The sequence below is a fragment of the Callithrix jacchus genome, chromosome 10 (genome assembly GCF_049354715.1).
Source record: "Callithrix jacchus isolate 240 chromosome 10, calJac240_pri, whole genome shotgun sequence".
Taxonomy (NCBI): domain Eukaryota; kingdom Metazoa; phylum Chordata; class Mammalia; order Primates; family Cebidae; genus Callithrix; species Callithrix jacchus.
In genome coordinates this window covers 14,931,349-14,948,807 of record NC_133511.1, presented here as the reverse complement: position 1 = coordinate 14,948,807, position 17,459 = coordinate 14,931,349, and the positions used below count along the sequence as shown (strand labels likewise).

The window sequence follows — 17,459 nt, the reverse complement described above, 5'->3', positions numbered from 1 at the left end:
TGTGGGCCACTGGGTTAGTTTGGATTTGCTTGAATGCCAGCATGTGGATGGTATGTACACTTAGGTTGGAGCACTGAAGTTGCACCAGGCCACACTGATGTATAGAAACCATCATTCCTGGGAGTCCAGTCTAGAAGCTATGGCCAAGGAGAGAAATACTTTGAACCATGGAGTCCAAAAAGCCCATCGGTCCCTATCTGACACCCAAGCATGTTTACCTCCTGCTTGGTCATGTAGCCAAGCAGATGGGGGGGATGTGGTGATGTCAAGTTCCACCTATGTGTCGAACTGAAAAGACTGCAGCCGTGCAACCCCACTCATTCTGTTCAGGTGGTGGCAGTTTGACTTGCCAAGTCAAATTTCTTGTACTCTGTACAAGTCAGAATGCCCAACCTTATCACTGGTAACTGACTCTAAAGAGGGGCTCAGGAACGAGAGAGCACAGGTTTTCTCTTTATCAGATGCCTTTAAAGCCGCTTCGCAGCACATCCCTGTGATTGCTAACACCATTATGAAGATTGACAGTTTCATCAAGAAAGCAAAGAAGAAAATCTGCAGACAATAAATGGAGGCAGTGCTGGGCCCTGCTCCGGTTACCCTCAATAGCGCTTTCAGAGCACTGAGCTGGGGTTGGGGTCCTTCCCCATCTTCAAGGACCTGTGGCTTTTTTATTGAGCACAGAGCCTGAAGACTTTTGTGGCCCCTTTCCTAGCACTAATAGGTAACTATAAGACTTAATGAGGTGACATCTGAAGAGTATAGATAGAGGCTTGGTTGTGGTGGTGAGAATTGGTTTTCCCTTGCCTGAAAAGGATGGACTGGAAACAAGCCTCTAGCATTGTCCAGCAACTTTTCCACCTCGCAAGCTGAAATGCATATCCCAAAGTCTGCAAATATTTTAGTACAGTGGCCAAACCAGAGAAGCTCAAGTGTAAAAGCAAAAATGTTCTTCTAAGGACACAGAATATCTCTGAATTGTTAGCAGTTATCTATAGCTAATAATTCTGGGCATTCTCATACGCCAAGCCAGCTGCGTCACAAATATGTGGGCTGTTGGCTGCAAGGCCAGTGGTGTGAATGATTCAATGCAAACCCATCAACACTACTGGAAAAACAATTCTTAGTAAAGACTTACTGGAGATGATTCAGTGCCATCCTCAGCACAAGGGAGCAGCTGTGTGAAACCACCGCTTCTCTGAGCTTGGGATGTGTTAACAGTGTATTCTCAGAAGTAAATAATCCTTTCGCTAACAAGACGACCCTATTTATTCACTTTCTTTCCCTTGAGGTTTGAATTCAGCCCAGTGACCATGTCATAAATATCATTCTGACCTCCAATGGTGCTGTTTCTGAATCTTAGTTCTTTTGCAAGTGTCCTTCTCAGAGGTTAAACTGTCCACCCAGCCACGTTGCCTTATGTTCGCATATTTTTTAAAGGAACCAAAGGGGTTAATTGGTTTCTTCAGTAAAGAGACTTTTGCTAAAGAAAGCAATTTTAGGTTGGTTTGTGTAGTAGCCAGGGAAATATACTGAAAGGGGTGGACCATGTTTCTGTTGTGCAGATAACCTACATACTGCTTTAGAAATGTGTGATTTCTAGCATGTGCTAAAATAAGAAGTGGTTGTTTGATTTATCTCCCACAATGGTATGGCATTCTCTTCCTAAGTGGCATTTCATTCGCAAGCCAGGCACTGTAAATTTAAACTGAATATGTAAGTAAATATCCCTCAAGGAGATAGCACACTGGCTGGCCTCGTCTGAGAATACGGCTGCTAAAAATGAAGCTCTTGGCTTTTGGAAAAGGCTCAGCACCTGAAATACATGAACATCCCAAAGAGGGCATGGTGTGCTAGCCAGCCGAACAAACTGAAAGTTAGTCTGAGCTGTAATTGTGGAGCGTCGCCTACACATAAAGTAATATTTGGGTTGTGCCTCCTACATTCGCCCTCGAGCACTCAAACTTACATTCAGCCCGTTGGAATTCTGCTTTGAACGTTCGTGTTTGGGCACATCACCTCAGTGCATGGCAACTTGGTACATCATAGCTTTAACTGTGGCATCTTTGCATGGCAGGGACAAAGACAGTGACAGTGTTTTATCAAGCCCTAACAAGATTGCTGCTGTGCATAATTGTTGAACTAAAGGGCTGTCGATCTACTGATGTGGAACAGGCAAGAAGCTTAAAGAATGGAGAAAACCCGTAATCTCAGAGTAACTTGTATTCTGATTTATTATTTATCACATCATGGTTAAAACAATTTCCTACTTTTGTGTATTTTTAATATTGACATTGAATTTTCGCCTAATGCAAAGGCAGGTTTCAGAAACTTTTTAAACATTTATATATGCAGGTAGTTAAAGGGGAAAATCCCTTTTTTATTAAGATACAGAATGCATGTTTATCAAAATTCATCTCAGATTCCATTTAGAAATATAGATATCTTGGGTTTGAAAGAGCTTACTGAGCTACTCGGAATGACAGATATTACTGACAGAACAAAGTTATGAATGATAAAAGAACCCAGGAAATGCTTATACTCATATGGCTATAACTTAAGGGGTAGAAGAAAGATTGCTATTTTTTGGCTGGCATAGAGCAAGCATTAAGTTGGTAAACGTGGAAGATAACACTCAGTTTACATCTTGGATTGCTTCATGGAGAGGTACTGAACCTCCTCCGTAGCCCAGTCTCACATGGCTGATGGCCTGAGAGCCCACCACTCCCGCAGGGTTCTCACTGGCATAGTGCAGATATGGCACTGCAGGAGGCCCCAGGCAGTAGCACAGGAGTCCCGCACAGAGACCCCATCTGAAAAAATCATAATATTCTAGAAAAATTGGGAGTTGTAAATGCTGGTTTATGGTTCAGAATGTTACATTTTGCTGCTATGAGCAACATCTGTCAGAGCCACTCTAAAGAATAGTCATCTAATACTAAGACATGGCTGAGTGATATCACCTTTGTTCTAAGCACAATAAGCAGCTCCCTGGAATAACTGGTGGCGTCCAGCCCCTCTGCAAGCCTACTGGCTGATGCCTACAGCACACCAAATGCTGGCGGGTAAGGCTGCCCTTCCTTGCCCACCTGCATAGCTCATCTCTTACCACAGTGCTTCTCAAACTTCAGGAGGCCTCAGGATCATCTAGAAGACTTGTTAAGACATTGCTGGGTCCCACTTCTACAGTTACTGATGCATTCCCTCCGGAAGAACCCAAGAATTTGCATGTCTAATAAGTTTCCTCATGATGTGAGGCTGTGGTCCAGGAAAGACCATTTGGGGACTACTGTCCTCTTAGTTGTGTTATACGGTTACCAATCATCAGATTCATTGGTTTATACACCACCTCAAAGAAAAGACTTGACAGGGACAGGTGGTGGGGAAAGGCCTGGATTTTGCTCCGAAAGATTACACGAATGTAGAGCCATATATTTTAAATGAAAATATTTATGGCATGTATATATCTTTTTTATGATTTCCCACCACAAGTCATTCTTTTGGATTAATGCAGTGAACCACTGGTCCCAAATACAGATTAGACAATCTGTATTGTAGGAGTAGTGTTCGTGTTTACAACACAGGTAGGTGTATTCAGTGGTGGAGACAGGGAAACTTTTCCATGATTTTATGAGGGATGGCCACTGGAGCATGTAAAATATAAGAAGTACATACCGAAAGCATTTTCTGTGTTGATAGAGACAGGGCTAAATGGTTGAGTAATGAAAAGCGAGAACATAAAGGGAAATACAACAGCAAGAATGCACTGGCCAAGGTGCCCGGATTTGGCATAGCCTGTGTCTTACAGACCAGAAGCCAGAGGCCCAGGAAGACTAAGGGTCAGGTCAGTTCCTCCCTAGGCACTAGAGAAAGCACTGTGAACTAAACACCGAGGTCCCTTCTCTCTTAGAGGGTTAGAGTCACTTCTTTCTTTCCTCATGAGAAAAGAGGAAATTTCAGTATTGATACTGAATTCCTAAAAATAGGCAGATGTTACGATTCCTTGGTTTTAAAAACAGGCAGGCAGAAAACTGCTTTCCTGACGTAAGTGTGTGTATTCAAGAAGGGGAGGGGCATGTGGTATGTGGGAGGCAGTCAAGTAAACAATATTTCTAGAGCAAACACAGTCTAATGAATGCCTTACATTTTTCTGAATGCAAACTGACTTTTCATTCCCAATATCATGGTTTGCATATGTGTGTGTCCGTCCAAAGAGATGGAGAAATATCGTAGTGTCCTTCACTTACCTCATGGCATCCTTGTTTGGTAAATGGCATCAGGCAACAGACTGTCCTTCCACACTCCCACACCATTCCAGCTTGTTCTTACGTGTAGGTGTGGAAGGATAGTAAGAAAAATCATCCTCATTGTCATATAATAGCTGCTGTTTATTGAATTCTTATAATGTCAGACGTTTATTGTCTCATTTCATCCTCGCATCAGTCACAATGGTTCTTAATATTTCCATTTTTATAGATGACAAGATGGAGGCTTAGGTTAAATAACTTACTCAAGGTCACAAAGCTTATACAAGTTGAAACAGGATTTGAGGCTAGCTCCATCTGATTCCGCCATCAGAGCTCACATCATTACCACAAATATCCTTGTGCAGGAGCTTTTGTTGTGTTCGTGGAAAAACTAGGTCTCTGAAACCTTCATTTTGCAGAGAATGTTTTTTTTTTTGTGGTCTTGAGATAGGGTACACCTGTCCTTGGTTGCTACAATGGATGACAGAGATGGAAGTGACTATTTCAGAACTGAATGCGCCATCCGTTAGCCCACAGAAAGGAAACATTTTTGAATGTTTGTTTTTTCTAATTGTGTGTGTTAAGTAAAGTGATTGGACAAACAGTCCTCTCCTGCTTGGTAATCTGTTATAAATCAACCTTCAGATGTTAATAAAACAAGTCAAGACTGACAAAGGAAGTTCCATTTGTATTTTAAACTCCCAATTCATCAGGGTCTCCTCCTTTAGATCTTCTGTGAGAGTGTCCTTGGTCTTAATGTAGCTGGAAGATAAAACGCAGATAAAAGAGCCATTGTCTCAGAAGAGCATTAATAAAAAATGAATGTTGATCCTAATTGAGTAGTGTTTAAACATACGGGGTGGAGGCAGCAATCTGCAGGGAGCATCTGAGTCTGTTAGAATTTGACTCTCGATCTCATCTTCCTCCTCTTATTACAGGGACCTCACCACCCAGCTGCCTTCTGTGAATGTAAACTGTCACACTGAAATCAGAAAAGATATATATAGACATAGTACTATAGCAGATTCTCAGCTCTTTTGCAATTGTTGTTCTTATTTTGAAACAGTATACTACTATTTCTCTATCTTTTCCTAAAAATCTGTTCATAAAATGTTCAAATAACTCATTTTCTGTTCTTCTCTTTTCATTGTTTGTCTGTTTACAGTGCTTCCTGATAACTTAGTTCTAAGTTTTCCTTAATTCTTTTATGCTGGATATAACAGGAAGAACTCGAAATGGTCAACAGTGAAATAATTTGAACAAAGATGTTAATAATGATAGTATTGGATTATAAACCAAAGAACAAAATAAATATCCATGAGCCCATACTGATATAATTAAATTACTGAACAAATAAATGGGAGAAAAGAAAAATGTCTTCCTTACAGAAGAATTTCAATTTACGGAGTGAAAGAAATAAAAATGGTACCACTTGAACACTGAAGTAATTTCTGTAGACAAGATACACTAGTGGATGCTAAAATTAACCAGTGAAAGTGTAAGGAGAAACATGACAATTTTACAGCCTCCAAGTATTTTCCCCCAAATAATTATTAATTCCTCTGGTAGTTTTAACATATACATATATCTACAAATTCTTTAATATTGCTCCCTCTAGGAGATGGGGCTAAATTCCTCTCCTTGTTAGGATGGGCTGGACGTCAGTTACTCTAATTCCAATGAACAGACGCTGAAAAGGTAAAAGTCGTAATTTTTCAATGGAGAAACCTGGCATACATCACCTTAACTGACCGATCAAGGTTAATGTCACCAATCATAAGACTTTGATGTTGTGTACTTCATGATATGACGCAAGGAAGGGGCATGTCACCTCTATGGTGATCTTCCCAAATTCATAACCTCAGTCTAATCATGAGAAAGCAACAGACAATCCCAGATTGAGGGACAATCTACAAAGTAGCTGACCAATAGTCTTCAAACTCTCAAAGTCATGCAGTATTGTACCAGTGTTGATCTCTTAGTTTTGATAAGTGTACCACAATTAAATAAGATGTTAACATTAGAAGGTGGATGAAGAAGCATTTATAATAACTTTCCGTATTGTCTTTGCAACTTTTCTGTTAACTCTTTAAGTATTTCAAAATAAAATGTTTAAAGAAAAAAAAACATCCATCAAGGACATAGAAAAGTTTAAGTGAAGAAACTCTAAAATTAATCCTCATTTATTGACTCATTCGTTCATTGATTTACTTGTTCGTTCACTCATTCATTTATTCATTTGAGAAATATTTGTTGCCAGACACTGTACCAAATGATGAGGATATAGTGGTGAGAAAATAAACATTTACTATGGCTTTGCAGAGCTTGGTACGCAATGCCTGGTTCAGAGGAGATATTTGTTCATCACTTGCTTTTACTGTATCACAGCCTAGGGTGGCATGTAGAGGTTTGAGCAAGGGCCGAAATAGGACAAGTGAGGTGCTTATGGAAGCACATGGGAGAGTCACTTAACCTAGTTGTGGGAGATCAGAAAAGGCTCCCTGATCAGCCTTTGTAATATGAGTAAGTTTATTGTTTAATCTTTCATTTAAAGTGTGTTCAGTATTTTCTATGGGACGAGCATATGTATGATTTAAATTTTGAAGTTGATTTTATTCTTTTAGATTCTAAATGCCTTGAGAAATGAGTGCTTTAAAAGTAAGAATAGCGTTGTTTATATGTACCCTTCAAGTACTAGTTGGTAGTACAGAGTTTTTATAAGGAGTAAAGGGATCTAAAAACCCTTTGGGTTGGAATCATTTGTTACTTTAAATTTTCCTTAGCAGAAAAAAAAAAGAGTGTGACACAAAATATGTACATACTGCTGTGATTTTTAAGAGAATATCTTATTGAAGTGCATGGAATTTTTGATGTTGAAAAGATGTACTGTAAATAGGCTGAAACCAGAACAAATACTTTTACAATTATTTTCAATGCAACATTTTTAGAAAAGAAACTTAGAAGCAATGTAAATATATATGAAAAAGGAGACAATGAAATGACTTCTTGTATTCCTGTATGATGGACCATAAAACAGTAATTAAAATTATGGAATTTGTGTAGATGTGCACATCACACACCTACACCTCCTCAATATAGGAAAATGAGAAAGGAATACACTAAAATATTAATAATACTTACCTTAGAGTTATGGGCTTGTGGGATTTTGTTTATACTAATTTGTTTTACATTTTTTTGTCATGAGTATGTATAATTTTTATAATTAGAACGAAACAGTCCTGTGCTAATTTTTGAGAGAGGCATTTGTTCTAAAAAGTAGTGGTACAGAGGTCCTGGGACTCTTAATGTATGGGTTCAGTAACAGATGCTCTAATTGAAATGAGAAGCAGATCTCAGGAAAACTAGTCTAAGTCTTCCTGTGTAGCTAAATAATAATTTCATATTAGATTACTTCATGTACCTTTTCTCAATATGTTTTTAAGTAATGTTTTTGATGGTTTTATATAGTAAGAAAATTGTGCCCATAATAGTCATACCCTCATAACATTTAGCCTACCTCATGGTTTCTCTCTTAGAGCTTGTAAGTCTCAGGCATTGAGAAGCACTTGGTCTATGTAGCAAGTGGGTAGACTCTACATGCAAATTCCTAAAAGGTATCTATCAATGATCTGATTAGAAGCAACTGGAAATCTTTTTCTTAAAATCGATTATGACTCAGTAAACAAGCACAGCCTCTCATCAATCAGTGTCGGTCATTCTCATATAGCCCTTTGACCTAATGTCTTATCAGCCACTCTACCTCTCATTATTCTGAAAACTAGTCTGGCCTCGGCCTTTCAGGCCATCAGATACAAAGATAGAGGGCCACCGGCCGCATATTACCTGCTACAGTATGATATAACCATTGCGAGTTCTTTCTGTTACATCCAGACTAATACGTATGATTCAACCTATTACCTGATACAAACCAGGGAAGGGAACCGTTCTTGGTGTGCTGAGCTCTACCTGTCTTATTCTCTGTACACTGGATCATTAGCAACTGTCCTGAAACTAATCCAGAGAGGTCAGTCTAAGCACATTAAAACAAAAGGGCGGCCAGGCATGGTGGCTCATGCCTGTAATCTCGACACTTTGGGAAGCCAAGGTGGGAGGATCTCTTGAGCCCAGGAGTTTGAAACCAGCCTGGGCAACATAGAGAGACCCCCATCTCTAAACAAAATTAAAAGAAAAAAAAATTAGGCATGGTGGCCTGTGCCTATAGTCCCAGCTACTGAGGAGGCTGAGGCAGGAGGATTGCTTGAGCCCAGGTAATTCAAGGCTGCAGTGAGCTATAATAGCACCTCTGCACTTCAGCCTGGGTGACACAGTGAGACACTGTCAAAAAAACAAAAACAGAGAGGGTTGAGAGCCATCATCTCAGACATAGAGACAAGACTGAGCAAAGGATAGGCTAGAACGAAAGTGAAATGAGGTGGGAAGGGCATAGAGCCAGGAGTAACAGAGGTAGCAAACGATGTGGAAGAGTTCAGGATGAGATCTCTAGATGCAGGATTTCTGCTTGGACAGTATTTGGAAGAATGCTCTTTCTTTAGCTCCTCTTGGGCTATACTGAACCTTAAGGAGGCAGATTCCCAACAGATCGGTAGAGACCCTAGCTCTGCTTTGATCTGTAGATAAAGCAACTCTTTCCTTTAAAAAAACAAACAACAAAAAAAAGTTAAGGTCTGGTATGGAATCACTCAGTAATTCCAGCACTTTGGGAGGCCAAGGCAGGTGGATCACTTGAGGCCAGGAGTTCGAGACCAGCCTGGTCAACATTGTGAAACTCTGTTTCCACCAAAAATAAAAAAATTAGCTGGGCATGGTGGCAAGCCCCTGTAGTCCCAGCTTCTTGGGAGGCTGAGGTAGGAAAATTGCTTGAACCCGGGGAGCGGAGGTTGCAGTGAGCCAAGATCACACCACTGCACTCCAGCCTCAGCATCATAGGAGTCAGCCTGGGCAAGACTCCACCTCAAAAAAAAAAAAAAGAGTTAGAAAGTTGACTTTTTTTGTTTTTTTCATGTTCCTTAAAAAAAATTTAAAAGCTTTCTAGGGTGCTTGCAACTACCATTTGTTTTTCTTAACCCTTTGAGCTATAAGCATCTAAAAAATAAAAATGATTGTGCTGCTGCTTTTCATTTTCCCCTAAAGTAGGACTCTTCCTATTTGAAAGACGGATGGAGAAAAGGAAAAGTGTAAGTGAACCTACCACATCTCCTTAGATTTGAAAGATGGCGGGAGAAAAGGAAACTGTAGATTTCTTTAGTATTTGCCTCCTGGGAACTCAGACATCTTACTGATCTTGGTAGCACATTAATAAAAGTGAGCTTTAACTTCTTGGTTTTGGCTGCCAGTCTTCACAACAGGGTTCACCAAAGATGGTTTTGGACTCTGGGTCTGGTTATAAGCTATAGGGCCCAAATCTTAAGACAGTTGAGATCCAACAAAGCTGGGTTCTGGAGTAGGTCTGGAAATAGAGCTGGTGGCAGAGTGCATCTCAGATGACCTGTTCACAGGCCTTCCATTGAGCCTTGTTTACCGTGCTTTTCTTGTGGTTTGTGACAGATAAGAACTGTATTGATTCCTAGCATCTGCTGGCAGTAACCTTTGAAAGGGCAGGCGATGCATCACCACAGAATTTTATCTATCAATATCGGAGTAATAGAAAGACAGGGATGACATCTAATCACAACACAGCTGGCAGATCATAAATCTGAGCTGATATGGTACTAGTAATGGGCAGCAGAAAAAAAGGGACATGGATTAACATTCGGATAAAGTCAGGGGGTCGTTTACATGGAAAGGACATGATCTGGCCATGAAAAAAGTCCTAATGGAAATGATCACCCTCAGAGGCCTGAGAATTTAAGTAACCTGTCCAAGTTTATCGAGTTAGTGGTAGGGCCCCGCCTAAGCCTCAGTTTCCTTACTATACTTTGATGTTTGGTAGAGGATGCAGTTAGATTATATATGCCAATTCCCAAAGCATAGGCCCTGGGTCAGCAGCATCAGCATTACCTGTGAGCTCATTCGGCATGCAAAGCCTGGGCTCCACCTCACACCTGCTGAACTCAAAGCCCTGGGATGGAGCCCAGCAGACAGGCCCTTCAGGTGATGCTGACGCATGTGACAATGTTTTGAGAAGGCAGATGTGTGCAAAACAACCAACAAACAACCTTAAAAGAAAAGGGTGGCCTGGGATAGAGCTAAGGTTCAAAGAAGCCGCATTTAACTGCTGCTTTTATTGCTATTAATATTACTTGGTCCGGCCATTTATACCAATAGTTTACTTGGTGTACCAGCCCTACATTCTTCATACTTTTTTCATTCACAGGTAAATTAGTGATAAAAATAAACATTTTTGACATTTAAAAGATGTCATATAACTGGATACGCTAACTCCTATGCTCCCCTGGTTACAATGGCAGAGAATACCACCATTCTAAAGGTTAAGGTTCTAATGTGTGCTTTAGACATATTTAGTGCTTTTGACATGTCAGGAAGCTTTCAGCCTGGACAGTGAATAGTGCTACAGTTTAATAACATAAATGGAGTCTGTCTGATTCTGCAAAGAAACAGCCTTCCTTGGGGCCCAGAATATATAGTTCCTTCTGCAGTTACACTCACAGTATTTTTAATCATTTCATGTTTTTATTATATCCCAAATATAAGGTGCTACAAAGAGTCCCTGGTGCCGGCAGTCACTCAAAAATCGACAAATCTAAAAAGTGAATAGAACAGCAAGTAGCCCATTAGGGTTTTCTTTTTTCTTTATAAAAAAAACTTCTTTAAAAAAGAAAAACTGTATAACGTTGGAAGGGTTGATTTTGGCATCTTATACATGAAAAGTAGTCGTAATAAAGTTCCTCAATTGTTGGTGCTTGTTCTGCAGAAATTGTGGCTGTGCACAACTGTAGGGGCTTAACTGGGTTTCCATGAAGTATGTAATTCACACTCTAAATGTGACAAGCATGACTGCCCATAAACCTAACGACTTTTTTAAGAGACCAAAAATCAGAACGTTATTCTCTCTGAAAGTGCACGTCAGTAACCCAGCAGAAAACTGTTCAGAGATCTGCTCCCATTGCAGTGAAGGCATCTGGACATACCAGTGGTGGGAACAGCTAACAGCTTTCATCTAAGAACAAATTTTTTAGAGGAAGGAGTAAGCGTGAACCTATTGCAATCACCATATGTTAAAGAACAGAAAGAATAGGAACTAGAACATGGCAATGGCCATTTTGCTACTCCCTCTCTCTCCTTGCCCACCTCCAACCAGAAAAAAAGTTTATTAGAAAACAAACAAATTGAAGTCCTAGGTATATAAATTTTCAGAGTTATAGGAAAGAACCTACCCCATACTGAAACTCTCACTCTGAGGTGAATTCTCTGCTTTCAAGGTAAGTGTTACTTCCTTCGGTGAGCAGCTGCTAATGATGCTGTTAGCCTGTATCCGGATGGCACAAGGCACATTGACTCCAGCAACTGAGAACAGGGCCAGCGGTCCAGGCTGATCCATGGATACGCATTAAGAGGCTGTGTGAAATGAAACTGTTGTTTACCTTTTCTTCCCCTCAACATTCTGTGAGGCTCATTCCAAGTCTGATTCTTTCTGCCTCAAGCTTAAGACTCTTGTTATTTCTCTTAAACTTCTGTTTATGCCGTTACCTATATTTTTGCAGCAAATTTTATCTGTTAGCTAGAGTGAAAAGGCCTGCTGTAATGGGTAGGATAGCTTTTATTTTTTTTTTCCCGCCTTCAAATCATATAGCTGGATTTCATCACTTTTATTACAAACCTCTGCAGCCTCTTTTCAGTTTTCATTTTGGAACACTTGCTTTATTTCCCTATTTGCTGTTTCTGTCTTCACTGGCCTAAAGCTCACAAACACAAAACACACAGTAACAATAAAACCAAATAAGCAAAAATTTAGGGTGCTACAGCATGTGAACTGGCAGACCCCACTAAGTGTGAGAGCGCTGGCTAGAAGTAGTTATTTTTGCAACTAAGTGCAGAATAATCTATTTGCATTGGTCACAGTCAGCTAGCTGCTTTGGGAGAGGATTTTTCATTTGTGCATTCGTTGTTGTTATTTTTCTTCTGTGCATTGGTTGTTGTTTGCAACTTGAGAAAGAATTTTACATTCTGCTTTCTATTGACTTTATCCCTGAGCCACACCAATTTATCTTCATGCAACCTTGAATTTTTAAAAATTTGTTTTTAAACATGTTTATTCCTGGAAACTGGCCTCATTTGGTGGCTAGGATTCATGATCTTCTTTATCCTATGACACACTGAGATTCACCAGTTTCCTCAAAACAAGTCGTGTAGGAATGTTCCTCTTTGTAGGATCTCCCTCGGTTTAGCCGTTAGTCTTGTGTTGATGACTGTGATATAGAAGAGTGATTAGAATTAATGCACTCTAGGTCAGCCTCTTCAGATTTTAATATGCATAGGAATTATCTGAGTCTCTTGTTAAAATGCACATTTTGACTTAGTAGGTCTGGTGTAGAGTTTGAGATTCTGCATTTTTAGTAATCTCCCACAGATTGTCAAAACTGCTGGTCAACAACACTGCATAGCAAAGCTCTGAGGGGCTGGTGGGCAGGTGTCCTAATTATATTTTTCGTTCAATTGGGTGCTACAGAAAACCCATCTGAGTCATTGAGAATGTATGTGTCCTTTGCCTTCTAACTTCTGAACTTAGCTCTTTGCTGGTCTTTCCTTAGAAGGCTGCTAGGCATTAATTGATGTTTATAGAGGTGAATAAGGAATACTCATTTCTTCCTTTAAAAGGGGAACACTGACTGATTCCAAAGCCCATGTGCCTGACCTCTGAAGTATTCTCGACTCCTGCTCACTCTCTTTTCCTTCCCCGAGTTCTGCTTCCTCCATTCTGCTCTTCTCTCTTATCAGCTCCTGCATACTCTCTGGCAGTCTCTTAACTGTTCCTCCTGACTCCAGCCCTTTTCCTCTTCAGCTTCCCATCCCTCTCTACATAGAAGTTATCTTTCAAAATACAGGTGTAATCATATTCCCTGGATTAAAATCACTTAATGGCTCCCTATTATTTACAAGTCAAAGTGCAAATTCCCTAGCCTGGCATGCAATATCATTCAATATCTGGACCTAATGACCTTTCCAGAAAATGTTCCTTCTTGTCTCTCTTCAGAGCACACTGTATTCTTCACATTGTTCCAGATATCCATATGCCATGATCCTCCTTTCAAATTTCATCTCCTTCTTCCCCTTCTCTAAAAGCTGCACCCTCATTCCAACTGAATTGGTCATCCTTTACTGTGGTACCCATAGCATATTAGTAACTTGTGACTTACTAGTATGCATTGTGTGTGTGTGTGTGTGTGTGTGTGTGTGTCTGTCTCCCTCCCTCCCTTGCAGCATTAGGAACTTCTTAAAGTCGGGCTGTTTTCTCTAGGTGCAATGCTAAGGCCTATTGCTTTTTAAGAGACTTGTGAAAATCTCCAAGACATGGAAAAGTAGTGGCTTCAGAATAAAATATACAACTGGAAATAATTTTGAACGCAAAAATCCCTTGAAAATTTTAATTCAAAATTATATTTAATGTGAGATATGGATGCTACTTAATATGTCTTGATGTTATATGGACCATTGGACCAATTACCTCAAAAAATGAGAACACCTAGCACCTATGAAGTCTTAAAACAGCCTATCATTTAGTAACTTTATTCAACAAACATTAATTAACATTTGCCCTCTCAGCCAACACTCTATTATGCTTTTGAGATGCAAAGATGATTAAGATAGTATGACTACTCTCAAGGAGCTAAAAATAATTAAAATAACAATATATATTTTTTGGCACACAGCTTATGTGTCAAGACTCAAGCCGTATAAACACATGGATTATCCCATTTTCTCCTCAAGATAACCTAGCAAGGGAGGTATATCATACGCATTTTATGTGTGAGAAACCTGAGACTTGGAGAGTTTAACTTTCGCAAGTTCTGCCTGATAACTGGCAGAGCTAGGACTGAACTCAGATCAAAATCGAATGAAGGAAATAACCTTATAAACAGTCACAGAGCAATCCATGTAATGAGTACTGAGACTGAGACACATATGACTTGTGTGAGTCAGAAGTCAAGAAACCTGGGCTGTCAACAGATCTCTCTCCGTGGAGAAAGCTAATGACTGAGCTCAATCCTGCAGGACAAGCAGAAATTCCTCCATGGTCATTTTTCCTGCTTTGATGAGTAGATTAGTAATAGGTGGGTTTGATCAAGCAATAAAATAAGAAGTTATGTCAGTAACTACTGTCAGTCATCAATTATGTATCTGCTTCCTATATTCAAGGGTGTATTTTTGCCTAAGAATACCTATCAGTGTCATTGTATAGTTATCAAACTAAATCAAATATTATTATTTAATTAAAACGTTGTCTGTGCAACTTTGCTTTGTTCAGTGTCAAACGAAAGGGGAAAATTACGCCCTGTGATGCGACAGGAGCACACCACTTAGTGAAGGGTAGGTTTCCAGAGACCCCAAACATCTTAGACACACCCAGTAACTCATGAGGAAGCAGGAAAGGTCTCAACACCTGGTAGCTTTCTCAGAGCTCATGCTCTTAGTCCTAAAGGCAGGAATTATCTGTGAGATGTGACAGCCAGCATTCGAGGGAAGCAGTAAAGGACATGTGCAAGCCTAACAGTCTAAGACTGTTTAGAGCCAGCTTGTCCAACCCGCAGCCCACAGGCCGTATACAGCCCAGGACGGCTTTGAATGTGGCCTAATGCAAATATGTAAACTTTTAAAAACGTTATGAGATTGTGTGTGTGTGTGTGTGTGTGTGTGTGTGTGTGTGTGTATTTATCAGCTGTCATTAGTGTTAGTGTATTTTATATGTGGCCCAAGATAATTCTTTATCCAATGTGACCCAGGAAGCCAAAAGATTGGACACCCCTGCCTTAGAGGAAGGCTAAGTATTTTTACATATTTCAACTAATTCATGAGGTCCTCCCTGTATAGAAGCATAGAACAGAGAAAATGGGGAAGACAGCAAGCTTTTGTACAATTTTTCATTTATTTCATTTAGTTTTAGTCTCAGTGTTTAAAGAGAGGTTTAGTTATATGGAAAGCTGACTTTTGTGGAACATCATATTCCCTCAAGATGTTTGGTGTCTGAAATACTGATTTTTTAGGTTTTCCAGGGAGAAGGGTGTATTGCATTACCAACCTAACACTAGGCACCCTTCACACCCTTTGAACATGGCAGTTTCTCTCTGAACTGCTTATGGGCCTATACAGAAAGGGAGGGAACCCATATGATAAGTCACGTTTTTAATGCTGTAGATTGCAGTTCCAAATGTCCGGTCCTCTGCCCACATCTGCTGTTTACCTTATATGTTCCACAATTGTGGTTTTTAATTTGCAATTCAATATAAATGTTTGATAAAGATATTTTAATTTACCTCTGCCTTTTACTTAGCCTTAGAATTAAAACAATTATAGCTAAACCTCTGAAGTAAAAAAAAAAAATCAGCCAATTATGGAAGACCATAAGAAGATCCTAACAACATAGACAGAGGCTGCAAAGGTGGTGACGATGCTGATGAAGAATATGGAAGAGAAGGTTATAGTTCACTATTTAGCATTTTTGGAGCTTAAATACTTTCATAAGGATTACTTCACTCAATTCTTACAATAATCCTGTTGGAGAGGTAACATTTATCCACTTTAAAATACAGAAACATTCAGAGTTTCAGAGTTTTCCCTGTTTTCACCACCAGTAAGCTCAAAACTACAACAAAAATTCCCGTTTTCCAAGTCTGATGGTCTCATTTCTTCTTAGCTGCCCCCTATTAGTGAAATATAAGTCATGAGTAGTGTTCTTCTCACTTATGTCTAATTTCAGTGATGATTAATCAGCAGCCCACACTTGGCTGATACTAATCAAGTTATTGTTATAATGGCACCAGTTTGTGTACTCACTATGCATAATTGTCTGACATAGGCTTTGCACTGGGGAGTCAGCAGGTATAAGAGTAGAATCTGCAATCTCTTTCATCCACTGTCTTCTCTCCATATGCAATTCCTTCATCAAACTCTGGCCTAAAAGAGCTTTCTGCCTCTAGTATATGTCTTCCCATTGAGCTGGGGCCAGCAACTGAGGAACCCAGTTTTAAAAACAAATAAACCAAAAACCACTAGCATTTGCTTTATGATTGACAGATGATAGAGTGAATAACTCAGCAATAAGGACCTTAGTCATGGACTCCAGTTTTCCAGCTAAGAAATTGCTGTTTCATGTAATAGTCCAAAGCTACTTGGCTTCCTGATAGGAGATGTGGGTAAGTTGAATGTTGCAGCATTATTCAGCATGATGATTATCATGGATTTACAGCTGTTTCTTGAACAAACCATATTACACACACTCATAAAATACTCTCTAGAATAAGAATATGAAACATCTCTCCCCCCTCACTTCCCCATTTCCTGTTTCTGTAGTAATGTCAGTTGAAACTGACATTCACTCTGAGTCCATATCTGATGTGTTCCAACTGATATCCTTACTTACTTGTCCTGTCGGCTCTAAGCTTTAAATTTGGAAGGTTTTCAATGACTCCTGTTGGCAGGAAAAATGAACGAGGAGATGTAGAGAGAGACTGCTATTACAGCCAAATTTCAGCCACATAGTCTGTCAATACTAATGAATGCCCTTGAAGCAGATACTGTAAATGCTGTAAGTAGGAATTGAGCTGCCTTTTGAGTTTGAATCATTTGGCAGAACAGGCATCTCCTCACTAAATATTAAAGACCCTGTTATAGGGCTAATTTTATCAGTATCACATATTAGAACATGCTGATTGCTGATAGATTGGCTGTTTGGCTTCAGATTCTTTTATATGCTGAGAGTGTTACTTTAGTTTTATTCCTGAGTTATAAAAATGAGATACTGTAGATTCATTCATTAGTTCTCCTCTGTTCTTTTAGCATCATAAAGCTTAATGTCCTTTCAGCTACCTCATTAATATAGTATAATTGTTAATAGCACCAAATCTAGAGTTAAACAGACCTAGGTTCAGACATTGGTTCTAACCACTTATTCAGCATATGTAAATCTTAGTTTCCTTGTCTGTGTAATGGGGATGATAATGGGATATTGAACCACATAAGATTGTTTTGAGGTTTAAATGAGATAATGTGAAGAAATTAAGTAAGAAAAGCATATCGTTT

General features: G+C 39.5%; 1 protein-coding gene across 26 annotated transcripts in view; it reads left to right on the top strand.

Moving 5' to 3' along the window:
* CADM1 (cell adhesion molecule 1) overlaps positions 1–17,459 on the top strand; it is a 336,780-nt gene that overhangs the window by 233,233 nt on the left and 86,088 nt on the right. The gene's annotated exons all lie outside the window — the stretch shown is intronic.